The following is a 23860-nucleotide window of genomic DNA, read 5'->3' as shown; positions in this document are numbered from 1 at the left end:
GATATAAAACTGTCTTTTTTTGTGAAGAATCAACAACAAGTGGGACACAATCATGAAGTGGAACGACATTTATTGGATATTTCAAACTTTTTTAACAAATCAAAAACTGAAAAATTGGGCGTGCAAAATTATTCAGCCCCCTTAAATTAATACTTTGTAGCGCCACCTTTTGCTGCGATTACAGCTGTAAGTCGCTTGGGGTATGTCTCTATCAGTTTTGCACATCGAGAGACTGCAATTTTTTCCCATTCCTCCTTGCAAAACAGCTCAGTGAGGTTGGATGGAGAGCATTTGTGAACAGCAGTTTTCAGTTCTTTCCACAGATTCTCGATTGGATTCAGGTCTGGACTTTGACTTGGCCATTCTAACACCTGGATATGTTTATTTTTGAACCATTCCATTGTAGATTTTGCTTTATGTTTTGGATCATTGTCTTGTTGGAAGACAAATCTCCGTCCCAGTCTCAGGTCTTTTGCAGACTCCATCAGGTTTTCTTCCAGAATGGTCCTGTATTTGGCTCCATCCATCTTCCCATCAATTTTAACCATCTTCCCTGTCCCTGCTGAAGAAAAGCAGGCCCAAACTATGATGCTGCCACCACCATGTTTGACAGTGGGGATGGTGTGTTCAGGGTGATGAGCTGTGTTGCTTTTACGCCAAACATAACGTTTTGCATTGTTGCCAAAAAGTTCAATTTTGGTTTCATCTGACCAGAGCACCTTCTTCCACATGTTTGGTGTGTCTCCCAGGTGGCTTGTGGCAAACTTTAAACAACACTTTTTATGGATATCTTTAAGAAATGGCTTTCTTCTTGCCACTCTTCCATAAAGGCCAGATTTGTGCAATATACGACTGATTGTTGTCCTATGGACAGAGTCTCCCACCTCAGCTGTAGATCTCTGCAGTTCATCCAGAGTGATCATGGGCCTCTTGGCTGCATCTCTGATCAGTCTTCTCCTTGTATGAGCTGAAAGTTTAGAGGGACGGCCAGGTCTTGGTAGATTTGCAGTGGTCTGATACTCCTTCCATTTCAATATTATCGCTTGCACAGTGCTCCTTGGGATGTTTAAAGCTTGGGAAATCTTTTTGTATCCAAATCCGGCTTTAAACTTCTTCACAACAGTATCTCGGACCTGCCTGGTGTGTTCCTTGTTCTTCATGATGCTCTCTGCGCTTTTAACGGACCTCTGAGACTATCACAGTGCAGGTGCATTTATACAGTGCAGGTGCATTTAAAAATTTGCCCAATTTTTCAGTTTTTGATTTGTTAAAAAAGTTTGAAATATCCAATAAATGTCGTTCCACTTCATGATTGTGTCCCACTTGTTGTTGAAGACAGTTTTATATCTTTATGTTTGAAGCCTGAAATGTGGCAAAAGGTCGCAAAGTTCAAGGGGGCCGAATACTTTCGCAAGGCACTGTATATATATATAGCTATTGTATAGCTAGCATGAGCTAATGGCCCAAGATTTATATCTGTCATAATATGTTCCCTGGAAGGCAGCACAGTTCTCTGCTTATCTGCCCTCGGGATAGCAAGAACATTGCTTATTCACTTCAACCTTATCCTGTCTGACGCAGAAAAGCCAACTGTATAATTCTTTCTGCCATAGATTACTCTGAGGCAGATTTTTTTTTTTAATTACTCCAATAAATCTTCCTCTGAGGCAACAAAAATCCAAAGTATATTCTATTCTATAACATTGCCTTCCTCAGAGGCAGCAGCGTTTTCAAGGTAGCTATAATACCCTAGTAATCTCCCCTGAGGAAGTAGTAACTTTACTAGATTACTAAATGTATTATTACTTAGGCAGAATGTCACGTCCTGGCCATAGAGAGGCTTTTTATTCTCTATTTTGCTTAGGCCAGGGTGTGACTAGGATGGGCATTCTATGTTCTTTTTTCTATGTTTTTGTACTTCTTTGTTTTTGGCCGGGTATGGTTCTCAATCAGGGACAGCTATCTGTCGTTGTCTCCGATTGAGAACCATACTTAGGTAGCTCTTGCCCACATGGGTTTTGTGGGTAGTTGCTTTCTGTTTTTGTGTCTGCACCAGACAGAACTGTTTCGGTTGTTCTCTTTATTGTTTTGCTATTCAGTGTTCAGTTCAACTAATAAAAGATGAATACGTACCACGCTGAACCTTGGTCCTCACCTTCTTCCACCAACGGCCGTGACAGAACTACCCACCACAAATGGACCAAGCAGCGTGGTGAGGAGCAACAGCGTTATCTGGAGAAATGGATATGGGAGGAGATACTGGAAGGCAAGGGACCCTGGGCACAGGCTGGGGAGTATTGCAGTCCACGGGAGGAATTGGAGGCAGCAAAGGCTGAGCGGCAACACTACGAGGAGTTGGCACGAGAGGCAGCCCCAAATATTTTTGGGGAGGGGGCACACGGGGAGTGTGGCGTAGTCAGGTTGGAGACCTGAGCCCGCTCCCGGTGCTTACTGGGGCAAGCAGGTGACAGGTCAGGCAGGCCCCGTGCTATGGGGTGATGCACACTGTGTCTCGGCCGAGTATTCACAGGCCGGTGTGCTCGGTGCCAGCGTCCCGCATTTGCCGGGTGGAAGTTGGCATCCAGCCAGAACGGGGGGGGGGGGGGGGCAGCTATGCGGTTGAGACCGCCAGTGCGCCTCCATGGCTCTGTGTATCCAGTGCCTCGGCAAAGGAAGAGGTTGCCTGTATGTCTCCCCAGCCCGGTGAATCCTGTGCATGCTCCCAGAACCAAGTCCCCCTCCTGTCCGGAGCCGCCAGAGCCGCCCTCCTGTCCGGAGCCGCCAGAGCCGCCCTCCTGTTCGGAGCCGCCAGAGCAGCCCGTCTGTCCGGAGCCGCCAGAGCCGCCCGTCTGTCCGGAGCCGCCAGAGCCGCCCGTCTGTCCGGAGCCGCAAACGTATATTTTTGCTTTGGGGAGGGTTATGTGGTTTTTGGGGTGGCACAGGGGAGGGTAGTACGTTTTTTCCCTGGTTTACATTTGTTCTTCTGCTCGTATTTTCCCAATAAACAATGGCTTGACTTACTCTTGATATTACCCTCACAAAGTTTAGAAACGTTGTGAAGGTTTGGTATGGTGTGGCTATTATTAAGCTTTAGCTACCGCATGCCTGTGATATGAACGAAGTAAACTCCAACTGACTCCGACAGTTGAACTTGAGATGAGGAAGACTGTTTCAGGCCTACCGAGTTACTCCTATAATCTAACAATATAATGTTTATCTTTATACACAATATTTGGATTGACAATTAACAAATCAAATCTGATCTTCTATATCTATATAACAGACACAGTAGTCATCTGTATAAAGAAATGCATGTTGGTGTCATAGCATGCCACCGATATATCTCTCTCTATCTCTCTGGGGTTAAGCCAAGAGTGTGCAAATAAAGAAATAAAGAAAATGAGTAGGTGTGTTCAAACCTTTGAATGGTAATGTATATGTTTTGACCACGACAGTTTACAGTCCAAGGTAACACAAAGTAATTTAGTCTCCTCAACCTGTTCAACAGCCACACCATTCATTACCAGATTCAGCTGTGGTCTAGAACTCAGGGAATGATTTGTACCAAATACAATGCATTTAGTTTTAGAGATGTTCAGGACCAGTTTATTTCTGGCCACCCATTCCAAAACAGACTGACTCTGTGTTAAGGTTTTTAGTGACTTCATTAGCTGTAGTTGCTGATGCGTATATGTTTGAATTGTCAGCATACATGGACACACATGTTTTGTTTAATGCCAGTGGCAGGTCATTGGTAAAAATATAAAAGAGTAGAGGGCCTAGAGAGCTGCCCTGTGGTACACCACACTTAACATGTTTGACATTAGAGAAGCTTCCATCAAAGAAATCCCTCTGAGTTTTCTGAGTTCTATTAGATAGCTCTGAATCCACAATATGGCAGAAGATGAAAAGCCATAGCACATACGTTTTCCCCAACAACAGGTTATGGTTAATAATGTCAAAGGCTGCACTGAAATCTAACAGTACAGCTCCCACCATCTTCTTATTATCAATTTCTTTCAACCAATCATCAGTCATTTGTATCAGTGCAGTACATGCTGAGTGCCCTTCTCTATAAACATGCCGAAAGAGCTGGCATCAAGCTGATACTGTACAGTTGGTCTGCTGTTAGAACCAGAAAGGCCGCTTTACCAATCTTGGATAACGGAATGACTTCAGGTTCCCTCCATGCGTGAGGACAAATACTTTCCTCTAGGCTCAGATTAAAGATATGATAGATATGAGTGGCTATAAGAGTCAGCTACCATCTTCAAAAGCTTTCCATCTAAGTTGTCAATGCCAGGAGGTTTGTCATTATTGATCGATAACAATCATTTTTCCTCCTCTCCCACACTAACTTGCAATGCTTTTCATTCATTATTAGATTTTTTTATGCATGACTACGATGGCTCACTGTTCATTGTTGGCATTTCCTGCCATCTGATTCAATGAAAGATGGAGTTAAATTGATCTTTCTGCCCATAATTTAATTGAAAGTTTTTTCCATCATTTTTATGTAATCAATCTTGGCTTCAAAATACAGTTTCCTTTTTATTTTTGTTGAATTTAGTCATACAATTTCTCAATGTGCTGTAAGTCAGCCAGTCAGATATGCAGCCAGACTTATTAATCACTCCTTTTGCCCCATCTCTTTCAACCATACAGTTTTTTAATTCCTCATCAATCCATGGAGCCTTAATAGTTCTTAATAGTTTCTTAGGTGCATGTTTATCAATAATTGGAAGAAGCACATTTTATAAATTCATCAAGTTATTACAGTTTTTGCCGATTGCTTACCCACTGAAAGTGAATGCTTAGACAAAAGCATCAAAACCTTAACTTTTGTAACCATGCCTTAAACAAAGGCACCAAAGGTACTGCTTTGCACTTTGTTTGCAATTCTGCAACACACTTGCAAAACACTACACACTGTTTCTTACATTAGACAAGAATGAAATCTCTTGCGATCATTGATAAAACTCTTCTATTCAAAATGCAAAGCATACCTGAAATTGGCAACACCCACACACACAAATGAAAACACTTACACAGTAATTGAACACCAATTAATCTGAGCCTTAGCACTACAAATAGACCTCAGGTAAGCTCACCACTTTTGTGAGAACTTTGCAAACATGGAGGCAGTGGGAGCAATAGGAAGAGAAAGAGGTAGAGGAAGAGGAAGAGAGAGAGGAGGACGAGGAGGACAAGAACAAAGAAGGGGACCAGGCAATAGACGGACACATATTTCCGACGACATTAAGTCCACTTTGGTGGACCATGTCATAAATCATGGCCTGGTAGAGAGTCCAATCCAACCTGAGTCGCGACACAGTAGCATCCATAATAAGGACATTTAGACTGGAGAACAGGTATGTCTTCAACTTTCTACACTAGACTGTACCTATGTAATTGTTGCACATAATTCTTCATCACAGTACAATACAATGTAGTCCTACAACATTAGGTGTATGCTCCTCAGTGAAAAAAATAAATAGATATACTGCTGTGAAGTAGTATGACAGTACAGTATGTAAAAAATTATCTAATCATATTCTTGCATTTTCTACAGAACTGCCAGACGACCTCCTGAGGGTGGAAGGCAACGTCTGTTCTCCATGAACAGGAACTGGCCATTGTCAATCTAGTGTTGGCAAACAACACCATCCGCCTACATCAACTACGAGAGAAAATAATCGCAAATCACACAACATTCCATAATATCAACCGTGTCAGTATGTCGACACTCTGCCGCATCTTGCATCAACACCAACTTACGATGAAGCAGCTGTACAGGGTTCCACTTGAGAAGAACAGCGTTACACCTTCGCTATGACTATGTGCAAGTAAGTGTCACTGTACTATACTTTAATACAGTAATGGCAGTAGATTGTGTCCTATTTGCACTACATGGATACATTCAAACAAAGCAGTATGTGACCTAGGCAGGTGCCTCCATTCGGGGGTGGGGGGGGGTGGGGGGGGGGGGGTTGTCTGTGAGGGCACCTGCCTTGCCTGTAGCTTGTAGTTTTGACTGATTGTGTCTGATCCAACCCACCCCCCACCCCATCCTTGTGTGAAAATGTAGACATTGTAGTCCTGTGTTTTGAGTTACACCATACGCATTTTCTGTTATAGAGAGTCCTGAACTTTGATGCAGCTGCACAGCCTCATGAGTTCATTTTCATTGATGAAGCTAGATTCAATCTAGCTAAAACCAGGCATCGGGGCCGAAATGTTATAGGACAAAGAGCCGTTGTGAATGTCCCTGGGCAGCGCGGGGGAAATGTCCCCTTGTGTGGCGCCATTAGTCTGCAAGGAGTTCTCTATCACAATGCCACCCTAGGTCCCTACAATACTGCACACATAATCATATTTCTGAATGCATTACATAATGCAGTTGTACAGGACGGACTAGAGCAGCCCAGGTTTGTTGTCATCTGGAATAATGTTAGTTTCCACCGGGCTGCTCTGGTCAGGGACTGGTTCACCAACCACAATAACTTCACAGTTGTATACTTGCCCCCTTACTCCCCATTTCTCAATCTGATTGAGGAATTATTTTTGGCTTGGCGTTGGAAAGTGTATGACTGCCAATCGCACACCCGCTTGCCTCTTCTGCAAGCAATGGAAGAGGCATACGGAGACATTGAGGTGGGGTCAGTCCAGGGTTGGATACAAGGAGATATTTTCCCTGCTGCCTGTGGATGAGGTGATGTGGCCAGACCCTAACAGAAGGTGGGATCCATAAACCATCCACCCCCTCCCTTACAATACTATACTACTTTTTTACCATTGCACTGTAATTTTACTGTAATTATTTTTGTTTCTGTGAATTTACAGTAGCATAGTGTATTGATTACTGTACCGTAATTCAACTTTTCTTTGCATTTTTTGTTGTTGTTGTAAAAACCTGCAATGGCAAAAAAAGTAAGCTTAATATTTTTTTTTCTGAAGCCTTTCTATTTTTGTGTTCATTGAAATGTGAGTAGATGTACTGTACTGGAACAATCTTTCACAGAACCTGTATGAGAAAATGTAAAAGGTATGCAAAGTATTAAAGACAGCAGTGTTTTGTATAAAGTACATCAGTGTGTTGCTGCTTTGAAAGAGTAATTAAAATGGTGCATGTGTGTATCATTTTGTTGCAAGATGCCATTTTGAAAAAGGATTGTTAGGTTTTGATTGCAGAGTTTCATTTTGACATAGAAGTGAGATGTTTTTCTCCAAGTGGTGTGTCTTATTTGGCTTGTGTGTAGAGTTTTGACACAATGAGCCAATTAAACAACAAGTGTGTAGGCAACGCATCACTGGGGGCAATCTACCTGCCCTCCAGGATACCTACAGCACCTAATGTCACAGGAAGGCCAAAAAGATCATAAGGATATCACCCACCCGAGCCAAAGCCTGTTCACCCCTCTGTCATCCAGAAGGCAAGGTCAGTACAGGTGCATCAAAGCTGGAACCGAGAAACTGAAAAACAGCTTCTATCTCAAGGCCATCAGACAGTTAAATAGCCATCACTAGCCGGCTTCCACCCAGTTACGCAACCCTACACCTTAGAAGCTGCTGCCCTATATACATAGACTTGGAATCACTGACTACTTTAATAATGGAACACTAGTTACTTTAATAATGTTTAAATAATGTTTACATACTGCTTTATTAATCTAATATGTATATACTGTATTCTGTACTACTGTATTTTAGTCAATGCCACTCCGACATTGCTCAATCTAATATTTATATATTTCTTAATTCCATTCTTTTACTTTTAGATTTGTGTGTATTGTTGTGAATTGTTTTTAGATACTACTGCACTGTTAGATACTACTGCACTGTTGGAGCAAGGAACACAAGCATTTTGCTACACCCGCAATAACATCTGCTAAATATGTGTATGTGACCAATACAATTTGATTTGATTTTAGTTTGATCAGACCAACAAATATTTTTAACATCATCTAAGCAAAATATATTTTTAGACCCAGCTTTTGGAACTTTTACTTTTCTGCTAAATTGTAATTATTCGCCTACCTCCTCATGCTTTTTGCACACAATGTATATAGACTCTTTCTTTTTTTCTACTGTGTTATTGACTTGTTTATTGTTTACTCCATGTGTAACTCTGTGTTGTTGTCTGTTCACACTGCTATGCTTTATCTTGGCCAGGTCGCAGTTGTAAATTATAACTTGTTCTCAACTAGCCTACCAGGTTAAATAAAGGTGAAATAAAATAAATAAAAAATATAGACACTATACTGGGATCACTGCATCTAATGGGTATGTATACAGCTTTAGAACAAAAAAATGTGATCAATACATTTGGATGAGTACAAAGAACACTTTTTGTTAGTTTAAAAGATCCTTCACCTGTGATAGAGCGACACCACTGTTTTTGGTTTTTGTCATGGTAGCAATGTAGATTACGCTGTTACTCCACGCACTTCCAGACAGGGCAGGTCGCAGAAAAGATTGAAAACAACAATAAACAGTAGGGATCTAGACAGACACAAGTCCGGGACAATCCACAATGGCTAACCGAGTCGCAGGCTGCGTTCAAGCCCTCAAGAAAACCCTGTTAGCTTGATAGGAAGTTATCTATCTCCAAACAGCTGATCAGACCTTGGTCAGCAGGATCACCAGACAGATTGTAGCAGTCCCAGTAACTGATGCCAACTGTGTCGCAGGAACCAAACTCAAAAGGTAGCTAGCTACTAAGAAACTTTTCAATAAACTTTCAAAACATTCCAAACAGCAAACAGTTCTCTCCCTTGTTCTGCGGAAGTGAGGTGTAACATCTCAGGCGATATACAATAGATGTTGCTGCCTCTGGGGAAAGTACTATGGAATAATGCTATGGTATTCATTCTCCTGCCTCGAGGTAAGATAAGGTTAAAGTTATGTTCTAAAATTATTGCTGTCTCAGGAGACGTTACTAGGGCAGAAAAGCTACCTTTAAAACACTGCTGCCTCTGAGGAAGGCAATGTTGTAGAATGGAATAAACTATTTGTTTTTGTTGCCTTAGAGGAAGATTAATTAGGAGAGGAGTAATACAAGGTTGAAGTGAGTAATCAATGTTCTTGCTACCCTCTCTCATAGCCTTGAACATAAGGATTGATAGGCGACTACAGGAACACAGTAGGGAGAGGAGGCCTGTTCCTGGGCACACATGCCTGTCCACTGTTTTCCCCTCACCTCCGAAGATCCCTGAAAATCTCTGACGCCAGCACTCCCAAGAGAATCCAATGTCACCTGAGTTCCTTTAGAAATCATTGAGGACTATCGACTCGCCTCCTCCGGCACCCATGCACCTGGGCAGGGCTAGATTGTCCCTTGAGGATTGTTTAAGCAGACTGAGCTCTAAAATCGGTCTGTATTGTGGAACTTCAGGACATTATATATCCACCTGTCCAGTAAAAAGCCCAGGCTCATCAGTAGGTACGAGTATGCTGGTGGGCCATACAGGGAGTATCCCATCTCACATTACTCGTACTCCTCTCCATGCTATCCTGTTGTGGGGCGACCGGTGTAAATCTTTCCGGGTACTCCTAGACTCTGGGGCTGATGGACACTACCCTGGTGTCAGAGCTGGCTATCTCCACACAGCTCCTCTCCGTTCCCATGGACTCCAGAGCATTGGACGGACGCTCTATTGGCAGGGTCACTCACAGTATGATTCCTATCAACCTGCAAGTGTCAGGGAATCACAGTGAGTTCATGCAGTTTCTACTCATTGAATATCCTCATGCACCTGTGGTTTTGGGGTTGTCATGGCTCCAGAGGCACAACACCTGATTGACTGAGCTACGGGTTCAATCATGGGTTGGAGCCCGTTCTGCCACACGCATTGCCTCAAGGCAGCGCAGCCCGCCCCTGGACTCTTCCTGTAGGCTTGGGTAAAGCCATTCCCACAGAGTATCCGGACCTCTGGGAGGTTTTCAATGAGGCCAGCGCCACATCTCTTCCTCCGCATCGACCCTATGACTGCGCCATTGACCTCCTCCCTGGCACTACACCGCCTCAGGGGCAGCTTTATTCCCTGTCTGGTTCAGACCATAGAAGGGTACATTGAGGACTCTCTGGGGCCAGCCTTCTTCCTCCCCTACCAGCGCAGGGATCTCTGTGGAGAAGGACAAAACCCTGCACCCATGTATCAACTACTGGGGCCTTAATGACATCATGGTAAAGAACCGTTACCCGCTACCACTTCTCTCCTCGGCTATCAAGCCTCTCAAAGGGACGACTGTATTCTCTAAGTTGGACCTTTGGAACACCTACCATCTGCTTCCGATACGGGAAGGAGACAAATGGAAGACAGCCTTTAACAAAGCTAGAGGCCACTGCAAGTATCTGATTATGTATAACCGATTGTTCTTCGCGGATTCTGCCTGGTTTCCAGTCCTAGAATGGGTTCACTCTTCTAATCTAACCTGCCATCCCGGCTCCCACCGGGCCTTGGCTTTCCTCCGACAACATTTTTGGTGGCCCACTTTGGTTTCTGATGTCTCAGCATTCCTTACTGCATGCACGGTATGTGCTCAGAACAGCCTGTCCTCAATCTAACGGCCAGTCGGAGCGTGCCAATCAGGACCTGGAGACGACTCTTCGGTGCCTTGTCTCGGCCAACCCCACCACCTGGAGCCAGCAACTCATGTGGGTGGAGTATGCCTTCCCTGCTCGGCCGCTGGTCTCTCCCCCTTTGAGTGCTCTGTGGGTTATCAGCCCTCACTCTTCCCTGAGCAAATCAAATCAAATCAAATCAAATTTATTTATATAGCCCTTCGTACATCAGCTGATATCTCAAAGTGCTGTACAGAAACCCAGCCTAAAACCCCAAACAGCAAGCAATGCAGGTGTAGAAGCACGGTGGCTAGGAAAAACTCCCTAGAAAGGCCAAAACCTAGGAAGAAACCTAGAGAGGAACCAGGCTATGTGGGGTGGCCAGTCCTCTTCTGGCTGGGCCGGGTGGAGATTATAACAAAACATGGTCAAGATGTTCAAATGTTCATAAATGACCAACATGGTCGAATAATAATAAGGCAGAATAGTTGAAACTGGAGCAGCAGCACAGTCAGGTGGACTGGGGACAGCAAGGAGTCATCATGTCAGGTATTCCTGGGGCATGGTCCTAGGGCTCAGGTCCTCCGAGAGAGAGAAAGAAAGAGAGAATTAGAGAGAGCATATGTGGGATGGCCAGTCCTCTTCTGGCTGTGCCGGGTGGAGATTATAACAGAACATGGCCAAGATGTTCAAATGTTCATAAATGACCAGCATGGTTGAATAATAATAAGGCAGAACAGTTGAAACTGGAGCAGCAGCACAGCCAGGTGGACTGGGGACAGCAAGGAGTCATCATGTCAGGTAGTCCTGGGGCATGGTCCTAGGGCTCAGGTCCTCCGAGAGAGAGAAAGAGAGAAGGAGAGAATTAGAGAACGCACACTTAGATTCACACAGGACACCAAATAGGACAGGAGAAGTACTCCAGATATAACAAACTGACCCTAGCCCCCCGACACATAAACTACTGCAGCATAAATACTGGAGGCTGAGACAGGAGGGGTCAGGAGACACTGTGGCCCACTCCGAGGACACCCCCGGACAGGGCCAAACAGGAAGGATATAACCCCACCCACTTTGCCAAAGCACAGCCCCCACACCACTAGAGGGATATCTTCAACCACCAACTTACCATCCTGAGACAAGGCTGAGTATAGCCCACAAAGACCTCCGCCACGGCACAACCCAAGGGGGGGGGGGGGGCGCCAACCCAGACAGGATGACCACATCAGTGACTCAACCCACTCAGGTGACGCACCCCCTCCAGGGACGGCATGAGAGAGCCCCAGTAAAGCCAGTGACTCAGCCCCTGTAATGGGGTTAGAGGCAGAGAATCCCAGTGGAAAGAGGGGAACCGGCCAGGCAAAGACAGCAAGGGTGGTTCGTTGCTCCAGAGCCTTTCCGTTCACCCTCCCACTCCTGGGCCAGACTACACTCAATCATATGACCCACTGAAGAGATGAGTCTTCAGTAGAGACTTAAAGGTTGAGACCGAGTTTGCGTCTCTGACATGGGTAGGCAGACCGTTCCATAAAAATGGAGCTCTATAGGAGAAAGCCCTGCCTCCAGCTGTTTGCTTAAAAATTCTAGGGACAATTAGGAGGCCTGCGTCTTGTGACCGTAGCGTACGTGTAGGTATGTACGGCAGGACCAAATCAGAGAGATAGGTAGGAGCAAGCCCATGTAATGCTTTGTAGGTTAGCAGTAAAACCTTGAAATCAGCCCTTGCTTTGACAGGAAGCCAGTGTAGGGAGGCTAGCACTGGAGTAATATGATCAAATTTTTTGGTTCTAGTCAGGATTCTAGCAGCCGTATTTAGCACTAACTGAAGTTTATTTAGTGCTTTATCCGGGTAGCCGGAAAGTAGAGCATTGCAGTAGTCTAACCTAGAAGTTACAAAAGCATGGATTAATTTTTCTGCATCATTTTTGGACAGAAAGTTTCTGATTTTTGCAATGTTACGTAGATGGAAAAAAGCTGTCCTTGAAATGGTCTTGATATGTTCTTCAAAAGAGAGATCAGGGTCCAGAGTAACGCCGAGGTCCTTCACAGTTTTATTTGAGACGACTGTACAACCATTAAGATTAATTGTCAGATTCAACAGAAGATCTCTTTGTTTCTTGGGACCTAGAACAAGCATCTCTGTTTTGTCCGAGTTTAAAAGTAGAAAGTTTGCAGCCATCCACTTCCTTATGTCTGAAACACATTCTTCTAGCAAGGGCAATTTTGGGGCTTCACCATGTTTAATTGAGATGTACAGCTGTGTGTATTCCGCATAGCAGTGAAAGTTAACATTATGTTTTCGAATAACATCCCCAAGAGGTAAAATATATAGTGAAAACAATAGTGGTCCTAAAACGGAACCTTGAGGAACACCGAAATTTACAGTTGATTTGTCAGAGGACAAACCATTCACAGAGACAAACTGATATCTTTCCGACAGATAAGATCTAAACCAGGCCAGAACTTGTCCGTGTAGACCAATTTGGGTTTCCAATCTCTCCAAAAGAATGTGGTGATCGATGGTATCAAAAGCAGCACTAAGGTCTAGGAGCACGAGGACAGATGCAGAGCCTCGGTCCGATGCCATTAAAATGTCATTTACCACCTTCACAAGTGCCGTCTCAGTGCTATGATGGGGTCTAAAACCAGACTGAAGCATTTCGTATACATTGTTTGTCTTCAGGAAGGCAGTGAGTTGTTGCGCAACAGCCTTTTCTAAAATTTTTGAGAGGAATGGAAGATTCGATATAGGCCGATAGTTTTTTATATTTTCTGGGTCAAGGTTTGGCTTTTTCAAGAGAGGCTTTATTACTGCCACTTTTAGTGAGTTTGGTACACATCCGGTGGATAGAGAGCCGTTTATTATGTTCAACATAGGAGGGCCAAGCACAGGAAGCAGCTCTTTCAGTAGTTTAGTTGGAATAGGGTCCAGTATGCAGCTTGAAGGTTTAGAGGCCATGATTATTTTCATCATTGTGTCAAGAGATATAGTACTAAAACACTTGAGCGTCTCTCTTGATCCTAGGTCCTGGCAGAGTTGTGCAGACTCAGGACAACTGAGCTTTGAAGGAATACGCAGATTTAAGGAGGAGTCCGTAATTTGCTTTCTAATAATCATAATCTTTTCCTCAAAGAAGTTCATGAATTTATCACTGCTAAAGTGAAAGTCATCCTCTCTTGGGGAATGCTGCTTTTTAGTTAGCTTTGCGACAGTATCAAAAAGGAATTTCGGATTGTTCTTATTTTCCTCAATTAAGTTAGAAAAATAGGATGATCGAGCAGCAGTAAGGGCTCTTCGGTACTGCACAGTACTGTCTTTCCAAGCTAGTCGGAAGACTTCCAGTTTGGTGTGGCGCCATTTCCGTTCCAATTTTCTGGAAGCTTGCTTCAGAGCTCGGGTATTTTCTGTGTACCAGGGAGCTAGTTTCTTATGATAAATGTTTTTAGTTTTTAGGGGTGCAACTGCATCTAGGGTATTGCGCAAGGTTAAATTGAGTTCCTCAGTTAGGTGGTTAACTGATTTTTTGTCCTCTGGCGTCCTTGGGTAGACAGAGGGAATCTGGAAGGACATCAAGGAATCTTTGTGTTGTCTGTGAATTTATAGCACGACTTTTGATGATCCTTGGTTGGGGTCTGAGCAGATTATTTGTTGCAATTGCAAACGTAATAAAATGGTGGTCCGATAGTCCAGGATTATGAGGAAAAACATTAAGATCCACAACATTTATTCCATGGGACAAAACAAGGTCCAGCGTATGACTGTGACAGTGAGTGGGTCCAGAGACATGTTGGACAAAACCCACTGAGTCGATGATGGCTCCGAAAGCCTTTTGGAGTGGGTCTGTGGACTTTTCCATGTGAATATTAAAGTCACCAAAGATTAGAATATTATCCGCTATGACTACAAGGTCCGATAGGAATTCAGGGAACTCAGTGAGGAACGCTGTATATGGCCCAGGAGGCCTGTAAACAGTAGCTATAAAAAGTGATTGAGTAGGCTGCATAGATTTCATGACTAGAAGCTCAAAAGACGAAAACGTCATTTTTTTTTTTTGTAAATTGAAATTTGCTATCGTAAATGTTAGCAACACCTCCGCCTTTGCGGGATGCACGGGGGATATGGTCACTAGTGTAACCAGGAGGTGAGGCCTCATTTAACACAGTAAATTCATCAGGCTTAAGCCATGTTTCAGTCAGGCCAATCACATCAAGATTATGATCAGTGATTAGTTCATTGACTATAATTGCCTTTGAAGTAAGGGATCTAACATTAAGTAGCCCTATTTTGAGATGTGAGGTATCATGATCTCTTTCAATAATGACAGGAATGGAGGTGGTCTTTATCCTAGTGAGATTGCTAAGGCGAACACCGCCATGTTTAGTTTTGCCCAACCTAGGTCGAGGCACAGACACGGTCTCAATGGTGATAGCTGAGCTGACTACACTGACTGTGCTAGTGGCAGACTCCACTATGCTGGCAGGCTGGCTAACAGCCTGCTGCCTGGCCTGCACCCTATTTCATTGTGGAGCTAGAGAAGTTAGAGCCCTGTCTATGTTGGTAGATAAAATGAGAGCACCCCTCCAGCTAGGATGGAGTCTGTCACTCCTCAGCAGGTCAGGCTTGGTCCTGTTTGTGGGTGAGTCCCAGAAAGAGGGCCAATTATCTACAAATTCTAACTTTTGGGAGGGGCAGAAAACAGTTTTCAACCAGCGATTGAGTTGTGAGACTCTGCTGTAGAGCTCATCACTCCCCCTAACTGGGAGGGAGCCAGAGACAATTACTCGATGCCGACACATCTTTCTAGCTGATTTACACGCAGAAGCTATGTTGCGCTTGGTGATCTCTGACTGTTTCATCCTAACATCGTTGGTGCCGACGTGGATAACAATATCTCTATACTCTCTACACTCGCCAGTTTTAGCTTTAGCCAGCACCATCTTCAGATTAGCCTTAACGTCGGTAGCCCTGCCCCCCGGTAAACAGTGTATGATCGCTGGATGATTCGTTTTAAGTCTAATACTGCGGGTAATGGAGTCGCCAATGACTAGAGTTTTCAATTTGTCAGAGCTAATGGTGGGAAGCTTCGGCGTCTCAGACCCCGTAACGGGAGGAGTAGAGACCAGAGAAGACTCGGCCTCTGACTCCGACCCGCTGCTTAATGGGGAAAACCGGTTGAAAGTTTCTGTCGGCTGAATGAGCGACACCGGTTGAGCGTTCCTACAGCATTTCCTTCCAGAAACCGTGAGAAAGTTGTCCGGCTGCGGGGACTGTGCCAGGGGATTTATACTACTATCTGTACTTACTGGTGGCACAGACGCGGTTTCATCCTTTCCTACACTGAAATTACCCTTGCCTAGCGATTGCGTCTGAAGCTGGGCTTGTAGCACAGCTATCCTCGCCGTAAGGCGAGTACAGCGACTGCAATTAGAAGGCATCATGTTAATGTTACTACTTAGCTTCGGCTGTTTGAGATCCTGATGAACCGTGTCCAGATAAAGCGTCCGGAGCAAGAGGAAGAGGTCAACATACCCCCAGCCCAGATGTTCGTCCGCCGCTGTCGGTGTACCTACCCCTGTGGACTCAATAAATCTCTGAGACTTGAACCATCTGCCTCACGTGTCTGTATCTGGGTCTCACCCTGAGTCATGATAAGAATTATATGTACAGCAGTAGTTATTACAGTAAGCAATATCAAGAAGCCAGTGTATAAATAAATATGAGCTGTGTATAAACAGTGTAACAAAAATACAATGTAGAGTAGTAGAAATAGTATGATGAGCTAGGTCAGGGATACAGTGAGTAATATAATATGATTTTCTGCCTTGTAGAAAGCTATAGCAAAATGAGTGATACTGTTGGCTTTGCTGCCTCAGAGGGGATGAGATGGAGGTGAGAAAGCAATGTTCTTGCTACCCCGAGGGCAGAAGGTATGAATTGTGCTGCCTCCAGGGAAGATACTATCACAGAAAAGCATTCGCTTATCCTAGCTATACAATGCAATCAATAGTCTGGTTTAATTTACAATTTACAGATAAAAAAACAAACATAGTTACCCTTTTCTTGCTAAACAGAGCTTTGTTAAATGTGGATTCCCAATTAGGCTAGTGCTGCTAGCTAGCTAAGCTAATGATTTTGCTTTGGATTTAGTATAGAAACTGCTATCAAATGAGAAATATAGTTATTACAACAACAAAAAAATCACAAAGAAATGCTCACTCACTCTAATAGCAGTCTAGTGAAATGGCCTCTCAGAGCATGCAGCCTGTTTGAAATGTAAGCTCCACCCTAGAGTCAAACAATCACATAATTTCTGCCTTTGGGGCAGAGCAGCCTCCAGAACAAGATTTATGACAAAAAACACTAATCTGATCTAGGCAGGGAGTAATTAGCATCGTGACAACCAACCCCTGATGCCCCTTTTACATTGTGGCAAATTCATGCAATCTCGTTCTGCTACTGGACGGAGAGCATAGGATAGAGTTTCACAAAGCATGACAAGATGGAAGAGATCCTAGTCTCTCGTCAGAGATCACATTTATTTTGGGAGATTGCAAAATATGACCTTTTCATTCAAGACAAGAGAAACATTGTTTCAGTCATTAATAAAACATGTTTAGTTACTTTTTTCTATAACCTTCTACAGTAGCAAGTCAAGCTATCTTACAGAGCAGCTAGCTAGCTAAAAGCTAGGCTATGCCTATACTGTAGCTAGCGACCTCCCCCTAATAATTAACATAAAAAAAACAAAAGTCATTACCATAACAATAAACTAAAACAGGAGGCAACAGTCATAAAGGATAATTAGCTTATCAGCCAATGTGTATTATTTTTAACACACTATTAAAATAATACTCACTTATAGGAATGGGTAATTGTTTATAAGTTGCTAGCTATCCCTGTAAACCCATCGTCAAAAACACATATTTTCATATTTTTGTGTGGTTTGGTAACTTCCTGTTCTTCGACGGACTCTGTCCGGACTGACGAAGAAGCACAATTTGGAAAATGTAAAGTGTGCAGCGTCCGTCTCGCAACTGAACCTTCAACCACAAGGGGGCATTGCGATTCCTCTCCATTGTGAACGGTCCCCATTCAAACGAATGACATTTGGCTCAATGTAACGGAATGCTTATGGTTAATGTGAATGAGGCATGAGACAACCAACCCTGGTCTCCCCTACAAGAGCATATCCGCAATGACTCAAAATAGTAAATACCATTGATTCAGTATGTTCTAATGTAAGTACGCCAACTATGCTTTATTTGCCCAATTAGGAGTGTTGTTACATAATAGGATAAATGGTATTGACTGGCATTGTAGCAAATAACTGGAGTCGTCAGTTGTTTTTGGGCAGTTTACTGTGAAGACCCAAAGTGACAAGACACTTTGAAGTTGTTTTTCAGCTATTTTTCAGCTAGACAACCATGCTGGAAACTGCCGACAGGTTAAACAGGCCTACTCTGTGTGTTTGACTACACTTACAGTGACGTTCATGTTCTGGGTGGGAGTAGTAAGGTCGGGTCGGGTGGACCACAGGCTACAACAGTGAGGTCAGGTTTCCATGGCTGCTGTCACTCCATATGTTTGGGCAACAAACAACAAGCATGTCTGCACTTTTCCCCTGTCTACCATCTATCATGCTCCAATAAACTCTACCTAAACTCTGTTCAAGGAAGTTCAGAATATGACAGATGAACTGCACCCAAACTTTGAAAAGTGGTTTAAAGATGAAAGGATTAGACTGTGAATGTGTGTGAGAAATAGCTGGTGGAGGAATTCCATTCAGTCTATTCTGTAAATCCATAGGGATTCTTAGAAAATCTGCCTCACGGCCTGCGTCCTCTGTAAGGTCCATGGGGCCCAAAAGGGGGAAAGGATTTTCCACCCCAACCCACCATGCTATGCAAAAATCATAACAATGTTACACTGGATAGGTGCAGTGAAATGGGTTGTTGAACAGGGTCACTCATAGTAGTACACCCCCCCAGAGCAAATTAGGGTTAATTGCCTTGCTCAAGGGTACATTGACAGATTTTTCATCTTGTCAGCTTGGGTATTTGAACCAGCAACCTTTTGGTTACTGGCTTAACACTCTAACCGCTAGGCTACTTGCTAACATTTAGGAGGTTTAGTAGTTGCTTTGAAACTGGACGTTCAACTTGAACATTCGCAGCAGAAATTTTTCAAAGGTGTTTTTGCTCTGAACTTCTCTCAGCTGTAAATCACTACTAGAGTCTAGTATTTCATCATCATCATCATCATCATCGAGAGAGAGAGAGAGAGAGAGAGAGAGAGAGAGAGAGAGAGAGAGAGAGAGAGAGAGAGAGCAAGGTCATGAAGGTGAGATTATCTTATAATTCATGTGAAGTATACATCAAATGCCTCATAAATAACAGGAAGTAGAGCAGGAAGCCGTGTTCATCATCAACACACCTCAGAACACCACAACACCGCTATGTCTGACTATTGAAAAATGTAGATTATCGGTCTTAGTTGCTCATTAAATGTCCACATGACCTTTTAAAGTTAAATACATTGGATGAACTTTTGAACAATTGAACCCCCTGGAAATGTATACAAAACACATAAAAGATGTGTTGAAGATGCATAAACTATTAATATGATGTTGCAGGGTAGTTTAGTCACATTTTCATCATGTCTGTACACAGTTTGCAATATTGTACATTAAAATATATTTAAATAATTTTCTTAACATATTAGAATGGCCGATATTAAACTTTAAAGTTACAATATGTAACTTTTTGGGCGACCCAACCAAATTCACATAGAAATGTGAGTGTTAAATCTTTCATTCCATTGAAAGCAAGACTAAGAAGCGGTAGATCTGTTCTATGTGCGCTATTTCTATGCTTCCCGTTTCATTTTTGGGTCTCTTAATTTCGGTTTTGAACACCAGCTTCAAATAGTTGAAAATAAAAACAAATTGGTTATGGAAAATATATTTCACAGCGGTTTAGGTGGTACAATGATTCTCCACACAATGTCTGCTTGTTTTGTCACAAAAACTGAAATTGTTGTAACTAGGAAATGGCGGAGCGATTTCTGTATAGTCCACCTTTAAATTGTTAAATTTTGAGCGATCTTGTTTTCTTGAATAACCACTTTTCCCAAATGTATTACAGTTTGCCTGATGACTCAAACTGAATTATTCTGCTGCTCTGTTTGCTACATACTTCAGTCTGAGACTATCATCGATTAAGTTGTTTGTGGTGATGTCAAAATGAGCGGTGATGTACAAAACAAAGTCATCAGCGATTTGATCATCTCTAACCAATCAGAGTGCCAAAGCCAATTTTGAATTTTCAAAACGCTGCTTTACCCACGAGTGTTTTGGCTCTGGCGCAACACATAGGTTTCTGGGACCAATCAGAACGGTTAGAATGTGTTTGCGTTCTTGAAATCGTTGGGGCGGTACTCAGATTCAGACTCATTGCGGAGAAGAATCTAACGTCCATGGGCGTGGTGTATGGATTGGCCAAAGCAAGGAGCTGCCAGGAAATATTACAGTAGGTTTTTACAATGGTTCTGCTGGCTTCCTGTCACTGCAGTAATTTCAGATTTCAATATCATAGATGATTTCATTTCCAATAACAGTTTGGTAACTTAAATTATTGTTGTGAACATGAGCTCACACATGCCTCACAAATCAGTGCAGAGTGATACATAAACTGCCCTCTTCCCCTTACCCCCCTCCTCCACATTAACCCATTAACAACCATATGCTCTCACAAATAACAGCATGCTCTGAAAAAAACTGAAGCCAACATCTGAAGGGGGAGAGTGCTGTCCAAACATTTGTCTTAGATGGTGAATGAAGGGGTGGGATTCCCTCCTGGTGCTTGTTACTACAAGAGCCTCTCACTTCATTGACCAGAGTGACAGTAGTGCAATTTAGCACATCACTGACTGTCCCCCGGGCTGGCCTATCACCTCCTCAACCCAGCATGTGCTTTGCGTGCCTGTGCCTTTGCGAAGTCTTGTGAGGGGAGACAAGAGGGGTTCAATTCCATTTAATTTCAATGTCCTAAAATGGAATTGACCCCAACCCTTGTGGAGACTTTGTATGCAGTTCCTTATTCAAGATTTTGAATCTACACTCCCCTCCGTATTTATTTGGACAGTGAAAATACAATTTGCAAATTTGGCTCTATAGTTAAGATCAAATGTTTCATATGAGGCGACAGTACAGAATGTCACCTTTTATTTTAAGTTATTGTCATACATATCTGTTTTGGTATTTGGTATTTTATTAGGATCCCCGTTAGGTGTTGCAAAAGCAGCAGCTACTCTTCCTGGGGTCCACACAAAACATGAAACATGAAATAATACAGAACATTAATAGACAAGAACAGCTCAAGGACAGAACTACATAAATGTAAAAATAGCACACACAGCCTACATATCAATACACACACACAAAATATCTATGTCAAATAGGGGTGAGGTGTTTTGCCATGAGGTGTTGCTTTATCTGTTTTTTTAAGCCAGGTCTGCTGTTCATTTAAACAATGTGCGATGGAAGTTAGTTCCGTGCAATAATGGCTCTATATAATATTGTAGGCTTTCTTGAATTTGTTCTGGATTTGGGGACTGAGAAAAGACACCTGGTGGTATGTCAGTGCTGTGTGTAGGTTGACTATGGAAACAATTTGGAATTTATCACATTAATGTTTCTTATAAAAAGAAGTGATGCAGTCAGTCTCTCATTAACTTTTAGCCAGGAAAGACTGATTACAATGAAGAGCAAGATGTGGCACTCTGTTCTGGGCCACCTGCAGCTTAACTAGGTCTTTATTTGAAGCATGTGACCACATGACAGGACAATAATCAAGATAAGACTAAACTAGACCCTGCAGAACTTGCTTTTTTGGAGTGTGGTGTCAAAAAAGCACGGCATCTGTTTATTATGAACAGACCTCTCCCCATCTCTACAATCATTGAATCTATATGTTTTGACCATGACAGTTTACAATCTATCACAGCTCAGGAAAATACCCAGATGCAGACAGTTCGAATAATGGACATTCTTGGATCCCAGGCGATAGGAGAGGGAGAAGTTGAACCGGGTGAAAAACAGGGCCTACCGAGCTTGCCTGGAATTGAGACGCTTGGTGGTGGAGATATTCCAGGTTCTTGTGATCCTTCCACACAGTGAAAGGATGTTCCGCTCCCTCCAACCTGTGCCTCCACTCCTCCAACGCCATCTTCACAGTGAGAAGCTCACGATTCCCCACGTCGTAATTCCTCTCCGTGGCGTTAAGACGATGGGAGAAGTAGACACAGGGATGCAGTTTAAGGTCCAGGGCGGAACGTTGGGACAGGACAGCCCCCACACCGACATCCGAAGCGTTGGCCTCCACCCCGAACTGACGAGATGGGTCGGGATGGACTAATATGGGAGCTGTGATGAAGCGGTGCTTGAGGTCCAGAAACGCTCAGTCAGCAGCTGGGAACCACGTGAATGGAACCTTGGGAGAGGTAAGTGCAGAAAGGGGGGAATCCAGGGTGCTGTAACCCCGGATTTAGCAGCGATAGAAATTGGCAAAACCCAGGAAGCGTTGCAGCCAATCCACCACCGCTTTCACCTTTCCGGGATCCATCTGCACATTACCCATAGCGATGATGTAACCAAGGAAGGAGATGGTGGAGCGATGGAATTCACACTTTTCCTCTTTCACATAAAACTGGTTCTCAAGGAGGTGCTGGAGGACCTGTTGAATGTGGAGCATGTGTTCTTGGGCTGAGCGGGAGAAGACGAGGATGTCGTCGAGGTAGACGAACACGAACCGGTTCAACATCTTGTGGAGAATGTCATTAACCAGGGCCTGGAACACAGTTGGAGCATTGGTCAGACCCAATGGCATAACCAGTGTCGTGTCTTTGGCTATGCCGGATTAAGTGATATGACATGCTATTCTATAAAATAATTAATTCATATTAACTGATTGAGCTAATCATGTAAATGTAATTAACTAGAGAGTCGGGCACCACAAAATAATATTTATAGAGCTGTTATCTTCCGAATAAACTCTTAAGCCAGTACATGTCCAGGCCCGTCTGAAGTTTGCTAGAGAGCATTTGGATGATCCAGAAGAAGATTGGGAGAATGTCATATGGTCAGATGAAACCAAAATATAACTTTTTGGTAAAAACTCAACTCGTCGTGTTTGGAGGACAAAGAATGCTGAGTTGCATCCAAAGAACACCATACCTACTGTGAAGCATGGGGGTGGAAACATCATGCTTTGGGGCTGTTTTTCTGCAAAGGGACCAGGATGACTGATCCGTGTAAAGGAAAGAATGAATGGGGCCATGTATCGTGAGATTTTGAGTGAAAACCTCCTTCCATCAGCAAGGGCATTGAAGATGAAACGTGGCTGGGTCTTTCAGCATGACAATGATCCCAAACACACTGCCCGGGCAACGAAGGAGTGGCTTCGTAAGAAGCATTTCAAGGTCCTGGAGTGGCCTAGCCAGTCTCCAGATCTCAACCCCATAGAAAATCTTTGGAGGGAGTTGAAAGACCGTGTTGCCCAGCAACAGCCCCAAAACATCACTGCTCTAGAGGAGATCTGCATGGAGGAATGGGCCAAAATACCAGCAACAGTGTGTGAAAACCTTGTGAAGACTTACAGAAAACGTTGACCTCTGTCATTGTCAACAAAGGGTATATAACAAAGTATTGAGAAACTTTTGTTATTGACTTATTTTCCACCATAATTTGCAAATAAATTCATAAAAAATCCTACAATGTGATTTTCTGGATTTTGTTTTTCTCATTTTCTCTGTCATAGTTGAAGTGTACCTATGATGAAAATTACAGGCCTCTCTCATCTTTTTAAGTGGGAGAACCTGCACAATTGGTGGCTGACTAAATACTTTTTTGCCCTACTGTATGTGGTTGTAGCTATACATCATATTATTTGTTTGGGGCAAATGTATCATACAGCTGTAGACTACATAGTTGTAATTTCTCCCATGACACACCGTAGCCCGTTGGTGGGATGATAACTTAACTGAGCAGGAGACAGTTATGAGTTGTGTACAAGGACAGGTGAGGAGGAGTCAGCTTTGGGGTATATTGTTCTGCACGGAGAGTGTAGAAGCAGGTGTGTGTGCATGCATGTGTGAAGACCGTGCTACCGAGTGTGTTTCAATATGGTCCTTTTGGGAGCTAGTGTGTGAGTGATTTATGAAGGAGCAATCCACAGAGAGTATCAGAAGACTTGAGGGTGCAAAGGTTCCCATTGAATTCCACAGAGAAGTACACTGTT

The 23860-nt window shown here is 43.3% G+C and overlaps 1 long non-coding RNA gene and 1 pseudogene across 1 annotated transcript in view; one reads left to right on the top strand and one right to left on the bottom strand.

Annotated features, from left to right (window-relative positions):
• The first annotated feature begins 4163 nt into the window (after positions 1–4163).
• LOC149975870 (uncharacterized) lies at positions 4164–6751 on the top strand (annotated as a pseudogene).
• Positions 6752–10732: 3981 nt separating this feature from the next.
• LOC149975869 (uncharacterized) overlaps positions 10733–23860 on the bottom strand; it is a 69174-nt gene continuing 56046 nt past the window's right edge. The window contains exon 2 of the long non-coding RNA XR_016487819.1: positions 10733–11398. This is a non-coding gene — a long non-coding RNA (uncharacterized LOC149975869). The remainder of the gene's footprint in view (positions 11399–23860) is intronic.

The sequence above is a fragment of the Oncorhynchus mykiss genome, chromosome 17 (genome assembly GCF_057628025.1).
Source record: "Oncorhynchus mykiss isolate SJ-2025 chromosome 17, ASM5762802v1, whole genome shotgun sequence".
Lineage (NCBI taxonomy): Eukaryota > Metazoa > Chordata > Actinopteri > Salmoniformes > Salmonidae > Oncorhynchus > Oncorhynchus mykiss.
This window is presented reverse-complemented; position numbering and strand designations above follow the sequence as displayed.